Here is a 10,473-nt window from a genome sequence, read left to right on the forward strand (position 1 = left end):
AGGGGTGCAACACGAGGACTTCCCAGGAGGTCACCCATCCTAGTACTACTCTCGCCCAAGCACGCTTAACTGCGGAGTTTGATGGGATCCGGTGCATTAGTGCTGGTATGATCGCACCCGTTAGTACATGACTCGTGATTCCATATGTCCTTTCGTTCCGACAATTCGAGTGGATGGCGTGGGACCCACAAGATTTGTTGGCATTTTTTTTTCTCGAACAAAAGTGCGTCGAGATTGATGTAGAACACAACAACAACAACAACAACAACAACAAACACTCGAAAAAACGCATCGCGACTAATTTACGCTCCGTAAATTTCAGCAGCCCGTTTGGAGGTCAAAACGGCTGAATTTGGGGCCGAAAAATCGCGACGTCCTTTAACCGCCCTTGATGGTTTTTTGGCCTTTCCGAAATGGTGCTGTGGGCGGCGTAGTTCCTCACGGTTCAAAAGTTATGGGTTTTCCAAAGCTAGAATCGTTTTAGATCCAAAAACAAAATAAAAAAGGGGTGCAACACGAGGACTTCCCGGGAGGTCACCCATCCTAGTACTACTCTCGCCCAAGCACGCTTAACTGCGGAGTTCTGATGGGATCCGGTGCATTAGTGCTGGTATGATCGCACCCGTTAGTACATGACTCGCGATTCCATATGTCCTTTCGTTCCGACAATTCGAGTGGATGGCGTGGGACCCACAAGATTTGTTGGCATTTTTTTTCTCGAACAAAAGTGCGTCGAGATTGATGTAGAACACAACAACAACAACAACAACAACAACAACAAACACTCGAAAAAACGCATCGCGACTATTTTACGCTCCGTAAATTTCAGCAGCCCGTTTGAGGGTCAAAACGGCTGAATTTGGGGCCGAAAAATCGCGACGTCCTTTAACCGCCCTTGATGGTTTCTTGGCCTTTCCGAAATGGTGCTGTGGGCGGCGTAGTTCCTCACGGTTCAAAAGTTATGGGTTTTCCAAAGCTAGAATCGTTTTAGATCCAAAAACAAAATAAAAAAAGGGTGCAACACGAGGACTTCCCAGGAGGTCACCCATCCTAGTACTACTCTCGCCCAAGCACGCTTAACTGCGGAGTTCTGATGGGATCCGGTGCATTAGTGCTGGTATGATCGCACCCGTTAGTACATGACTCGCGATTCCATATGTCCTTTCGTTCCGACAATTCGAGTGGATGGCGTGGGACCCACAAGATTTGTTGGCATTTTTTTTTCTCGAACAAAAGTGCGTCGAGATTGATGTAGAACACAACAACAACAACAACAACAACAACAAACACTCGAAAAAACGCATCGCGACTATTTTACGCTCCGTAAATTTCAGCAGCCCGTTTGAGGTCAAAACGGCTGAATTTGGGGCCGAAAAATCGCGACGTCCTTTAACCGCCCTTGATGGTTTTTTGGCCTTTCCGAAATGGTGCTGTGGGCGGCGTAGTTCCTCACGGTTCAAAAGTTATGGGTTTTCCAAAGCTAGAATCGTTTTAGATCCAAAAACAAAATAAAAAAGGGGTGCAACACGAGGACTTCCCGGGAGGTCACCCATCCTAGTACTACTCTCGCCCAAGCACGCTTAACTGCGGAGTTCTGATGGGATCCGGTGCATTAGTGCTGGTATGATCGCACCCGTTAGTACATGACTCGCGATTCCATATGTCCTTTCGTTCCGACAATTCGAGTGGATGGCGTGGGACCCACAAGATTTGTTGGCATTTTTTTTTCTCGAACAAAAGTGCGTCGAGATTGATGTAGAACACAACAACAACAACAACAACAACAACAACAAACACTCGAAAAAACGCATCGCGACTATTTTACGCTCCGTAAATTTCAGCAGCCCGTTTGAGGGTCAAAACGGCTGAATTTGGGGCCGAAAAATCGCGACGTCCTTTAACCGCCCTTGATGGTTTCTTGGCCTTTCCGAAATGGTGCTGTGGGCGGCGTAGTTCCTCACGGTTCAAAAGTTATGGGTTTTCCAAAGCTAGAATCGTTTTAGATCCAAAAACAAAATAAAAAAGGGGTGCAACACGAGGACTTCCCAGGAGGTCACCCATCCTAGTACTACTCTCGCCCAAGCACGCTTAACTGCGGAGTTCTGATGGGATCCGGTGCATTAGTGCTGGTATGATCGCACCCGTTAGTACATGACTCGCGATTCCATATGTCCTTTCGTTCCGACAATTCGAGTGGATGGCGTGGGACCCACAAGATTTGTTGGCATTTTTTTTTTTCGAACGAAAGTGCGTCGAGATTGATGTAGAACACAACAACAACAACAACAACAACAACAAACACTCGAAAAAACGCATCGCGACTATTTTACGCTCCGTAAATTTCAGCAGCCCGTTTGAGGGTCAAAACGGCTGAATTTGGGGCCGAACAATCGCGACGTCCTTTAACCGCCCTTGATGGTTTCTTGGCCTTTCCGAAATGGTGCTGTGGGCGGCGTAGTTCCTCACGGTTCAAAAGTTATGGGTTTTCCAAAACTAGAATCGTTTTACATCCAAAAACAAAATAAAAAAGGGGTGCAACACGAGGACTTCCCAGGAGGTCACCCATCCTAGTACTACTCTCGCCCAAGCACGCTTACCTGCGGAGTTCTGATGGGATCCGGTGCATTAGTGCTGGTATGATCGCACCCGTTAGTACATGACTCGCGATTCCATATGTCCTTTCGTTCCGACAATTCGAGTGGATGGCGTGGGACCCACAAGATTTGTTGGCATTTTTTTTTCTCGAACAAAAGTGCGTCGAGATTTATGTAGAACACAACAACAACAACAACAACAACAACAAACACTCGAAAAAACGCATCGCGACTATTTTACGCTCCGTAAATTTCAGCAGCCCGTTTGGAGGTCAAAACGGCTGAATTTGGGGCCGAAAAATCGCGACGTCCTTTAACCGCCCTTGATGGTTTTTTGGCCTTTCCGAAATGGTGCTGTGGGCGGCGTAGTTCCTCACGGTTCAAAAGTTATGGGTTTTCCAAAGCTAGAATCGTTTTAGATCCAAAAACAAAATAAAAAAGGGGTGCAACACGAGGACTTCCCGGGAGGTCACCCATCCTAGTACTACCCTCGCCCAAGCACGCTTAACTGCGGAGTTCTGATGGGATCCGGTGCATTAGTGCTGGTATGATCGCACCCGTTAGTACATGACTCGCGATTCCATATGTCCTTTCGTTCCGACAATTCGAGTGGATGGCGTGGGACCCACAAGATTTGTTGGCATTTTTTTTCTCGAACAAAAGTGCGTCGAGATTGATGTAGAACACAACAACAACAACAACAACAACAACAACAAACACTCGAAAAAACGCATCGCGACTATTTTACGCTCCGTAAATTTCAGCAGCCCGTTTGAGGGTCAAAACGGCTGAATTTGGGGCCGAAAAATCGCGACGTCCTTTAACCGCCCTTGATGGTTTCTTGGCCTTTCCGAAATGGTGCTGTGGGCGGCGTAGTTCCTCACGGTTCAAAAGTTATGGGTTTTCCAAAGCTAGAATCGTTTTAGATCCAAAAACAAAATAAAAAAAGGGTGCAACACGAGGACTTCCCAGGAGGTCACCCATCCTAGTACTACTCTCGCCCAAGCACGCTTAACTGCGGAGTTCTGATGGGATCCGGTGCATTAGTGCTGGTATGATCGCACCCGTTAGTACATGACTCGCGATTCCATATGTCCTTTCGTTCCGACAATTCGAGTGGATGGCGTGGGACCCACAAGATTTGTTGGCATTTTTTTTTCTCGAACAAAAGTGCGTCGAGATTTATGTAGAACACAACAACAACAACAACAACAACAACAAACACTCGAAAAAACGCATCGCGACTAATTTACGCTCCGTAAATTTCAGCAGCCCGTTTGGAGGTCAAAACGGCTGAATTTGGGGCCGAAAAATCGCGACGTCCTTTAACCGCCCTTGATGGTTTCTTGGCCTTTCCGAAATGGTGCTGTGGGCGGCGTAGTTCCTCACGGTTCAAAAGTTATGGGTTTTCCAAACCTAGAATCGTTTTACATCCAAAAACAAAATAAAAAAGGGGTGCAACACGAGGACTTCCCAGGAGGTCACCCATCCTAGTACTACTCTCGCCCAAGCACGCTTAACTGCGGAGTTCTGATGGGATCCGGTGCATTAGTGCTGGTATGATCGCACCCGTTAGTACATGACTCGCGATTCCATATGTCCTTTCGTTCCGACAATTCGAGTGGATGGCGTGGGACCCACAAGATTTGTTGGCATTTTTTTTCTCGAACAAAAGTGCGTCGAGATTGATGTAGAACAACAACAACAACAACAACAACAACAACAACAAACACTCGAAAAAACGCATCGCGACTATTTTACGCTCCGTAAATTTCAGCAGCCCGTTTGAGGGTCAAAACGGCTGAATTTGGGGCCAAAAAATCGCGACGTCCTTTAACCGCCCTTGATGGTTTCTTGGCCTTTCCGAAATGGTGCTGTGGGCGGCGTAGTTCCTCACGGTTCAAAAGTTATGGGTTTTCCAAAGCTAGAATCGTTTTAGATCCAAAAACAAAATAAAAAAGGGGTGCAACACGAGGACTTCCCAGGAGGTCACCCATCCTAGTACTACTCTCGCCCAAGCACGCTTAACTGCGGAGTTCTGATGGGATCCGGTGCATTAGTGCTGGTATGATCGCACCCGTTAGTACATGACTCGCGATTCCATATGTCCTTTCGTTCCGACAATTCGAGTGGATGGCGTGGGACCCACAAGATTTGTTGGCATTTTTTTTTCTCGACCGAAAGTGCGTCGAGATTGATGTAGAACACAACAACAACAACAACAACAACAAACACTCGAAAAAACGCATCGCGACTATTTTACGCTCCGTAAATTTCAGCAGCCCGTTTGAGGGTCAAAACGGCTGAATTTGGGGCCGAAAAATCGCGACGTCCTTCAACCGCCCTTGATGGTTTCTTGGCCTTTCTGAAATGGTGCTGTGGGCGGCGTAGTTCCTCACGGTTCAAAAGTTATGGGTTTTCCAAAGCTAGAATCGTTTTAGATCCAAAAACAAAATAAAAAAGGGGTGCAACACGAGGACTTCCCAGGAGGTCACCCATCCTAGTACTACTCTCGCCCAAGCACGCTTAACTGCGGAGTTCTGATGGGATCCGGTGCATTAGTGCTGGTATGATCGCACCCGTTAGTACATGACTCGTGATTCCATATGTCCTTTCGTTCCGACAATTCGAGTGGATGGCGTGGGACCCACAAGATTTGTTGGCATTTTTTTTTCTCGAACAAAAGTGCGTCGAGATTTATGTAGAACACAAACAACAACAACAAACACTCGAAAAAACGCATCGCGACTAATTTACGCTCCGTAAATTTCAGCAGCCCGTTTGGAGGTCAAAACGGCTGAATTTGGGGCCGAAAAATCGCGACGTCCTTTAACCGCCCTTGATGGTTTTTTGGCCTTTCCGAAATGGTGCTGTGGGCGGCGTAGTTCCTCACGGTTCAAAAGTTATGGGTTTTCCAAAGCTAGAATCGTTTTAGATCCAAAAACAAAATAAAAAAGGGGTGCAACACGAGGACTTCCCGGGAGGTCACCCATCCTAGTACTACTCTCGCCCAAGCACGCTTACCTGCGGAGTTCTGATGGGATCCGGTGCATTAGTGCTGGTATGATCGCACCCGTTAGTACATGACTCGCGATTCCATATGTCCTTTCGTTCCGACAATTCGAGTGGATGGCGTGGGACCCACAAGATTTGTTGGCATTTTTTTTCTCGAACAAAAGTGCGTCGAGATTGATGTAGAACACAACAACAACAACAACAACAACAACAAACACTCGAAAAAACGCATCGCGACTATTTTACGCTCCGTAAATTTCAGCAACCCGTTTGAGGGTCAAAACGGCTGAATTTGGGGCCGAAAAATCGCGACGTCCTTTAACCGCCCTTGATGGTTTCTTGGCCTTTCCGAAATGGTGCTGTGGGCGGCGTAGTTCCTCACGGTTCAAAAGTTATGGGTTTTCCAAAGCTAGAATCGTTTTAGATCCAAAAACAAAATAAAAAAAGGGTGCAACACGAGGACTTCCCAGGAGGTCACCCATCCTAGTACTACTCTCGCCCAAGCACGCTTACCTGCGGAGTTCTGATGGGATCCGGTGCATTAGTGCTGGTATGATCGCACCCGTTAGTACATGACTCGCGATTCCATATGTCCTTTCGTTCCGACAATTCGAGTGGATGGCGTGGGACCCACAAGATTTGTTGGCATTTTTTTTTCTCGACCGAAAGTGCGTCGAGATTGATGTAGAACACAACAACAACAACAACAACAACAACAAACACTCGAAAAAACGCATCGCGACTATTTTACGCTCCGTAAATTTCAGCAGCCCTTTTGAGGGTCAAAACGGCTGAATTTGGGGTCGAAAAATCGCGACGTCCTTCAACCGCCCTTGATGGTTTCTTGGCCTTTCCGAAATGGTGCTGTGGGCGGCGTAGTTCCTCACGGTTCAAAAGTTATGGGTTTTCCAAAGCTAGAATCGTTTTATATCCAAAAACAAAATAAAAAAGGGGTTTTCACTTCCAAAGCTAGAATCGTTTTAGATCCAAAAACAAAATAAAAAAGGGGTGCAACACGAGGACTTCCCGGAGGTCACCCATCCTAGTACTACTCTCGCCCAAGCACGCTTAACTGCGGAGTTCTGATGGGATCCGGTGCATTAGTGCTGGTATGATCGCACCCGTTAGTACATGACTCGTGATTCCATATGTCCTTTCGTTCCGACAATTCGAGTGGATGGCGTGGGACCCACAAGATTTGTTGGCATTTTTTTTTCTCGAACAAAGTGCGTCGAGATTGATGTAGACACAACAACAACAACAACAAAACAACAACAAAAAACACTCGAAAAAAACGCATCGCGACTATTTTACGCTCCGTAAATTTCAGCAGCCCGTTTGAGGGTCAAAACGGCTGAATTTGGGGCCGAAAAATCGCGACGTCCTTCAACCGCCCTTGATGGTTTCTTGGCCTTTCTGAAATGGTGCTGTGGGCGGCGTAGTTCCTCACGGTTCAAAAGTTATGGGTTTTCCAAAGCTAGAATCGTTTTAGATCCAAAAACAAAATAAAAAAGGGGTGCAACACGAGGACTTCCCGGGAGGTCACCCATCCTAGTACTACTCTCGCCCAAGCACGCTTAACTGCGGAGTTCTGATGGGATCCGGTGCATTAGTGCTGGTATGATCGCACCCGTTAGTACATGACTCGCGATTCCATATGTCCTTTCGTTCCGACAATTCGAGTGGATGGCGTGGGACCCACAAGATTTGTTGGCATTTTTTTTCTCGAACAAAAGTGCGTCGAGATTGATGTAGAACACAACAACAACAACAACAACAACAACAACAACAACAACAAACACTCGAAAAAACGCATCACGACTATTTTACGCTCCGTAAATTTCAGCAGCCCGTTTGAGGGTCAAAACGGCTGAATTTGGGGCCGAAAAATCGCGACGTCCTTTAACCGCCCTTGATGGTTTCTTGGCCTTTCCGAAATGGTGCTGTGGGCGGCGTAGTTCCTCACGGTTCAAAAGTTATGGGTTTTCCAAACCTAGAATCGTTTTACATCCAAAAACAAAATAAAAAAGGGGTGCAACACGAGGACTTCCCAGGAGGTCACCCATCCTAGTACTACTCTCGCCCAAGCACGCTTAACTGCGGAGTTCTGATGGGATCCGGTGCATTAGTGCTGGTATGATCGCACCGTTAGTACATGACTCGCGATTCCATATGTCCTTTCGTTCCGACAATTCGAGTGGATGGCGTGGGACCCACAAGATTTGTTGGCATTTTTTTTTCTCGAACGAAAGTGCGTCGAGATTGATGTAGAAACACAACAACACAACAACAACAACAACAAAACACTCGAAAAAACGCATCGCGACTATTTTACGCTCCGTAAATTTCAGCAGCCCGTTTGAGGGTCAAAACGGCTGAATTTGGGGCCGAAAAATCGCGACGTCCTTTAACCGCCCTTGATGGTTTCTTGGCCTTTCCGAAATGGTGCTGTGGGCGGCGTAGTTCCTCACGGTTCAAAGTTATGGGTTTTCCAAAGCTAGAATCGTTTTAGATCCAAAAACAAAAAAAAAAAGGGGTGCAACACGAGGACTTCCCAGGAGGTCACCCATCCTAGTACTACTCTCGCCCAAGCACGCTTAACTGCGGAGTTGATGGGATCCGGTGCATTAGTGCTGGTATGATCGCACCCGTTAGTACATGACTCGTGATTCCATATGTCCTTTCGTTCCGACAATTCGAGTGGATGGCGTGGGACCCACAAGATTTGTTGGCATTTTTTTTTTCTCGAACAAAAGTGCGTCGAGATTGATGTAGAACAACAACAACAACAACAACAACAACACCAACAAACACTCGAAAAAACGCATCGCGACTATTTACGCTCCGTAAATTTCAGCAGCCCGTTTGGAGGTCAAAACGGCTGAATTTGGGGCCGAAAAATCGCGACGTCTTTAACCGCCCTTGATGGTTTCTTGGCCTTTCCGAAATGGTGCTGTGGGCGGCGTAGTTCCTCACGGTTCAAAAGTTATGGGTTTTCCAAAGCTAGAATCGTTTTAGATCCAAAAACAAAATAAAAAAGGGGTTGCAACACGAGGACTTCCCGGAGGCTGGTATGATCGCACCCGTTAGTACATGACTCGCGATTCCATATGTCCTTTCGTTCCGACAATTCGAGTGGATGGCGTGGGACCCACAAGATTTGTTGGCATTTTTTTTTCTCGAACGAAAGTGCGTCGAGATTGATGTAGAACAACAACAACAACAACAACACAACAACAAACACTCGAAAAAACGCATCGCGACTATTTTACGCTCCGTAAATTTCAGCAGCCCGTTTGAGGGTCAAAACGGCTGAATTTGGGGCCGAAAAATCGCGACGTCCTTTAACCGCCCTTGATGGTTTCTGGGCTTTCCGAAATGGTGCTGTGGGCGGCGTAGTTCCTCACGGTTCAAAAGTTATGGGTTTTCCAAAGCTAGAATCGTTTTAGATCCAAAAACAAAATAAAAAAGGGGTGCAACACGAGGACTTCCCGGAGGTCACCCATCCTAGTACTACTCTCGCCCAAGCACGCTTAACTGCGGAGTTCTGATGGGATCCGGTGCATTAGTGCTGGTATGATCGCACCCGTTAGTACATGACTCGCGATTCCATATGTCCTTTCGTTCCGACAATTCGAGTGGATGGCGTGGGACCCACAAGATTTGTTGGCATTTTTTTTTCTCGAACGAAAGTGCGTCGAGATTGATGTAGAACACAACAACAACAACAACAACAACAACAACAAACACTCGAAAAAACGCATCGCGACTATTTTACGCTCCGTAAATTTCAGCAGCCCGTTTGAGGGTCAAAACGGCTGAATTTGGGGCCGAAAAATCGCGACGTCCTTTAACCGCCCTTGATGGTTTCTGGGCCTTTCCGAAATGGTGCTGTGGGCGGCGTAGTTCCTCACGGTTCAAAAGTTATGGATTTTCCAAAGCTAGAATCGTTTTAGATCCAAAAACAAAATAAAAAAGGGTGCAACACGAGGACTTCCCGGGAGGTCACCCATCCTAGTACTACTCTCGCCCCCAAGCACGCTTAACTGCGGAGTTCTGATGGGATCCGGTGCATTAGTGCTGGTATGATCGCACCCGTTAGTACATGACTCGCGATTCCATATGTCCTTTCGTTCCGACAATTCGAGTGGATGGCGTGGGACCCACAAGATTTGTTGGCATTTTTTTTTCTCGAACGAAAGTGCGTCGAGATTGATGTAGAACACAACAACAACAACAACAACAACAAACACTCGAAAAAACGCATCGCGACTATTTTACGCTCCGTAAATTTCAGCAGCCCGTTTGAGGGTCAAAACGGCTGAATTTGGGGCCGAAAAATCGCGACGTCCTTTAACCCGCCCTTGATGGTTTCTGGGCCTTTCCGAAATGGTGCTGTGGGCGGCGTAGTTCCTCACGGTTCAAAAGTTATGGGTTTTCCAAAGCTAGAATCGTTTTAGATCCAAAAACAAAATAAAAAAGGGGTGCAACACGAGGACTTCCCAGGAGGTCACCCATCCTAGTACTACTCTCGCCCAAGCACGCTTAACTGCGGAGTTCTGATGGGATCCGGTGCATTAGTGCTGGTATGATCGCACCCGTTAGTACATGACTCGCGATTCCATATGTCCTTTCGTTCCGACAATTCGAGTGGATGGCGTGGGACCCACAAGATTTGTTGGCATTTTTTTTTCTCGAACGAAAGTGCGTCGAGATTGATGTAGAACACAACAACAACAACAACAACAACAAAACACACTCGAAAAAACGCATCGCGACTAATTTACGCTCCGTAAATTTCAGCAGCCCGTTTGGAGGTCAAAACGGCTGAATTTGGGGCCGAAAAATTGCGACGTCCTTTAAT

The 10,473-nt window shown here is 46.8% G+C and overlaps 20 non-coding genes across 20 annotated transcripts; all 20 read right to left on the minus strand.

The window, feature by feature from the left end:
- Position 1: 1 nt before the first annotated feature.
- LOC117129362 lies at positions 2 to 119 on the minus strand. Its single transcript, XR_004453013.1, has one exon. It is a non-coding gene; the product is annotated as a 5S ribosomal RNA (ribosomal RNA).
- Positions 120 to 505: 386 nt separating this feature from the next.
- LOC117129444 lies at positions 506 to 624 on the minus strand. Its single transcript, XR_004453093.1, has one exon. It is a non-coding gene; the product is annotated as a 5S ribosomal RNA (ribosomal RNA).
- Positions 625 to 1,012: 388 nt separating this feature from the next.
- Positions 1,013 to 1,131, minus strand: LOC117129400. The gene has a single exon (XR_004453049.1). It is a non-coding gene; the product is annotated as a 5S ribosomal RNA (ribosomal RNA).
- Positions 1,132 to 1,516: 385 nt separating this feature from the next.
- Positions 1,517 to 1,635, minus strand: LOC117129456. Its single transcript, XR_004453105.1, has one exon. It is a non-coding gene; the product is annotated as a 5S ribosomal RNA (ribosomal RNA).
- A 389-nt stretch (positions 1,636 to 2,024) lies between these two features.
- LOC117129487 lies at positions 2,025 to 2,143 on the minus strand. The gene has a single exon (XR_004453131.1). It is a non-coding gene; the product is annotated as a 5S ribosomal RNA (ribosomal RNA).
- A 386-nt stretch (positions 2,144 to 2,529) lies between these two features.
- On the minus strand, positions 2,530 to 2,648 carry LOC117129496. The gene has a single exon (XR_004453140.1). It is a non-coding gene; the product is annotated as a 5S ribosomal RNA (ribosomal RNA).
- Positions 2,649 to 3,034: 386 nt separating this feature from the next.
- LOC117129433 lies at positions 3,035 to 3,153 on the minus strand. Its single transcript, XR_004453082.1, has one exon. It is a non-coding gene; the product is annotated as a 5S ribosomal RNA (ribosomal RNA).
- A 388-nt stretch (positions 3,154 to 3,541) lies between these two features.
- Positions 3,542 to 3,660, minus strand: LOC117129411. Its single transcript, XR_004453060.1, has one exon. It is a non-coding gene; the product is annotated as a 5S ribosomal RNA (ribosomal RNA).
- Positions 3,661 to 4,046: 386 nt separating this feature from the next.
- On the minus strand, positions 4,047 to 4,165 carry LOC117129498. Its single transcript, XR_004453142.1, has one exon. It is a non-coding gene; the product is annotated as a 5S ribosomal RNA (ribosomal RNA).
- Positions 4,166 to 4,554: 389 nt separating this feature from the next.
- On the minus strand, positions 4,555 to 4,673 carry LOC117129509. The gene has a single exon (XR_004453153.1). It is a non-coding gene; the product is annotated as a 5S ribosomal RNA (ribosomal RNA).
- Positions 4,674 to 5,056: 383 nt separating this feature from the next.
- Positions 5,057 to 5,175, minus strand: LOC117129349. Its single transcript, XR_004453000.1, has one exon. It is a non-coding gene; the product is annotated as a 5S ribosomal RNA (ribosomal RNA).
- A 375-nt stretch (positions 5,176 to 5,550) lies between these two features.
- On the minus strand, positions 5,551 to 5,669 carry LOC117129504. Its single transcript, XR_004453148.1, has one exon. It is a non-coding gene; the product is annotated as a 5S ribosomal RNA (ribosomal RNA).
- A 385-nt stretch (positions 5,670 to 6,054) lies between these two features.
- LOC117129500 lies at positions 6,055 to 6,173 on the minus strand. Its single transcript, XR_004453144.1, has one exon. It is a non-coding gene; the product is annotated as a 5S ribosomal RNA (ribosomal RNA).
- Positions 6,174 to 6,614: 441 nt separating this feature from the next.
- LOC117129506 lies at positions 6,615 to 6,732 on the minus strand. Its single transcript, XR_004453150.1, has one exon. It is a non-coding gene; the product is annotated as a 5S ribosomal RNA (ribosomal RNA).
- Positions 6,733 to 7,122: 390 nt separating this feature from the next.
- LOC117129467 lies at positions 7,123 to 7,241 on the minus strand. The gene has a single exon (XR_004453114.1). It is a non-coding gene; the product is annotated as a 5S ribosomal RNA (ribosomal RNA).
- Positions 7,242 to 7,638: 397 nt separating this feature from the next.
- LOC117129501 lies at positions 7,639 to 7,757 on the minus strand. Its single transcript, XR_004453145.1, has one exon. It is a non-coding gene; the product is annotated as a 5S ribosomal RNA (ribosomal RNA).
- A 385-nt stretch (positions 7,758 to 8,142) lies between these two features.
- LOC117129365 lies at positions 8,143 to 8,259 on the minus strand. Its single transcript, XR_004453016.1, has one exon. It is a non-coding gene; the product is annotated as a 5S ribosomal RNA (ribosomal RNA).
- An 820-nt stretch (positions 8,260 to 9,079) lies between these two features.
- LOC117129507 lies at positions 9,080 to 9,197 on the minus strand. Its single transcript, XR_004453151.1, has one exon. It is a non-coding gene; the product is annotated as a 5S ribosomal RNA (ribosomal RNA).
- A 388-nt stretch (positions 9,198 to 9,585) lies between these two features.
- Positions 9,586 to 9,706, minus strand: LOC117129358. The gene has a single exon (XR_004453009.1). It is a non-coding gene; the product is annotated as a 5S ribosomal RNA (ribosomal RNA).
- A 384-nt stretch (positions 9,707 to 10,090) lies between these two features.
- On the minus strand, positions 10,091 to 10,209 carry LOC117129360. Its single transcript, XR_004453011.1, has one exon. It is a non-coding gene; the product is annotated as a 5S ribosomal RNA (ribosomal RNA).
- Between the last annotated feature and the right edge of the window lie 264 nt (positions 10,210 to 10,473).

This window comes from Brassica rapa, chromosome A10, assembly GCF_000309985.2.
Source record: "Brassica rapa cultivar Chiifu-401-42 chromosome A10, CAAS_Brap_v3.01, whole genome shotgun sequence".
NCBI lineage: Eukaryota > Viridiplantae > Streptophyta > Magnoliopsida > Brassicales > Brassicaceae > Brassica > Brassica rapa.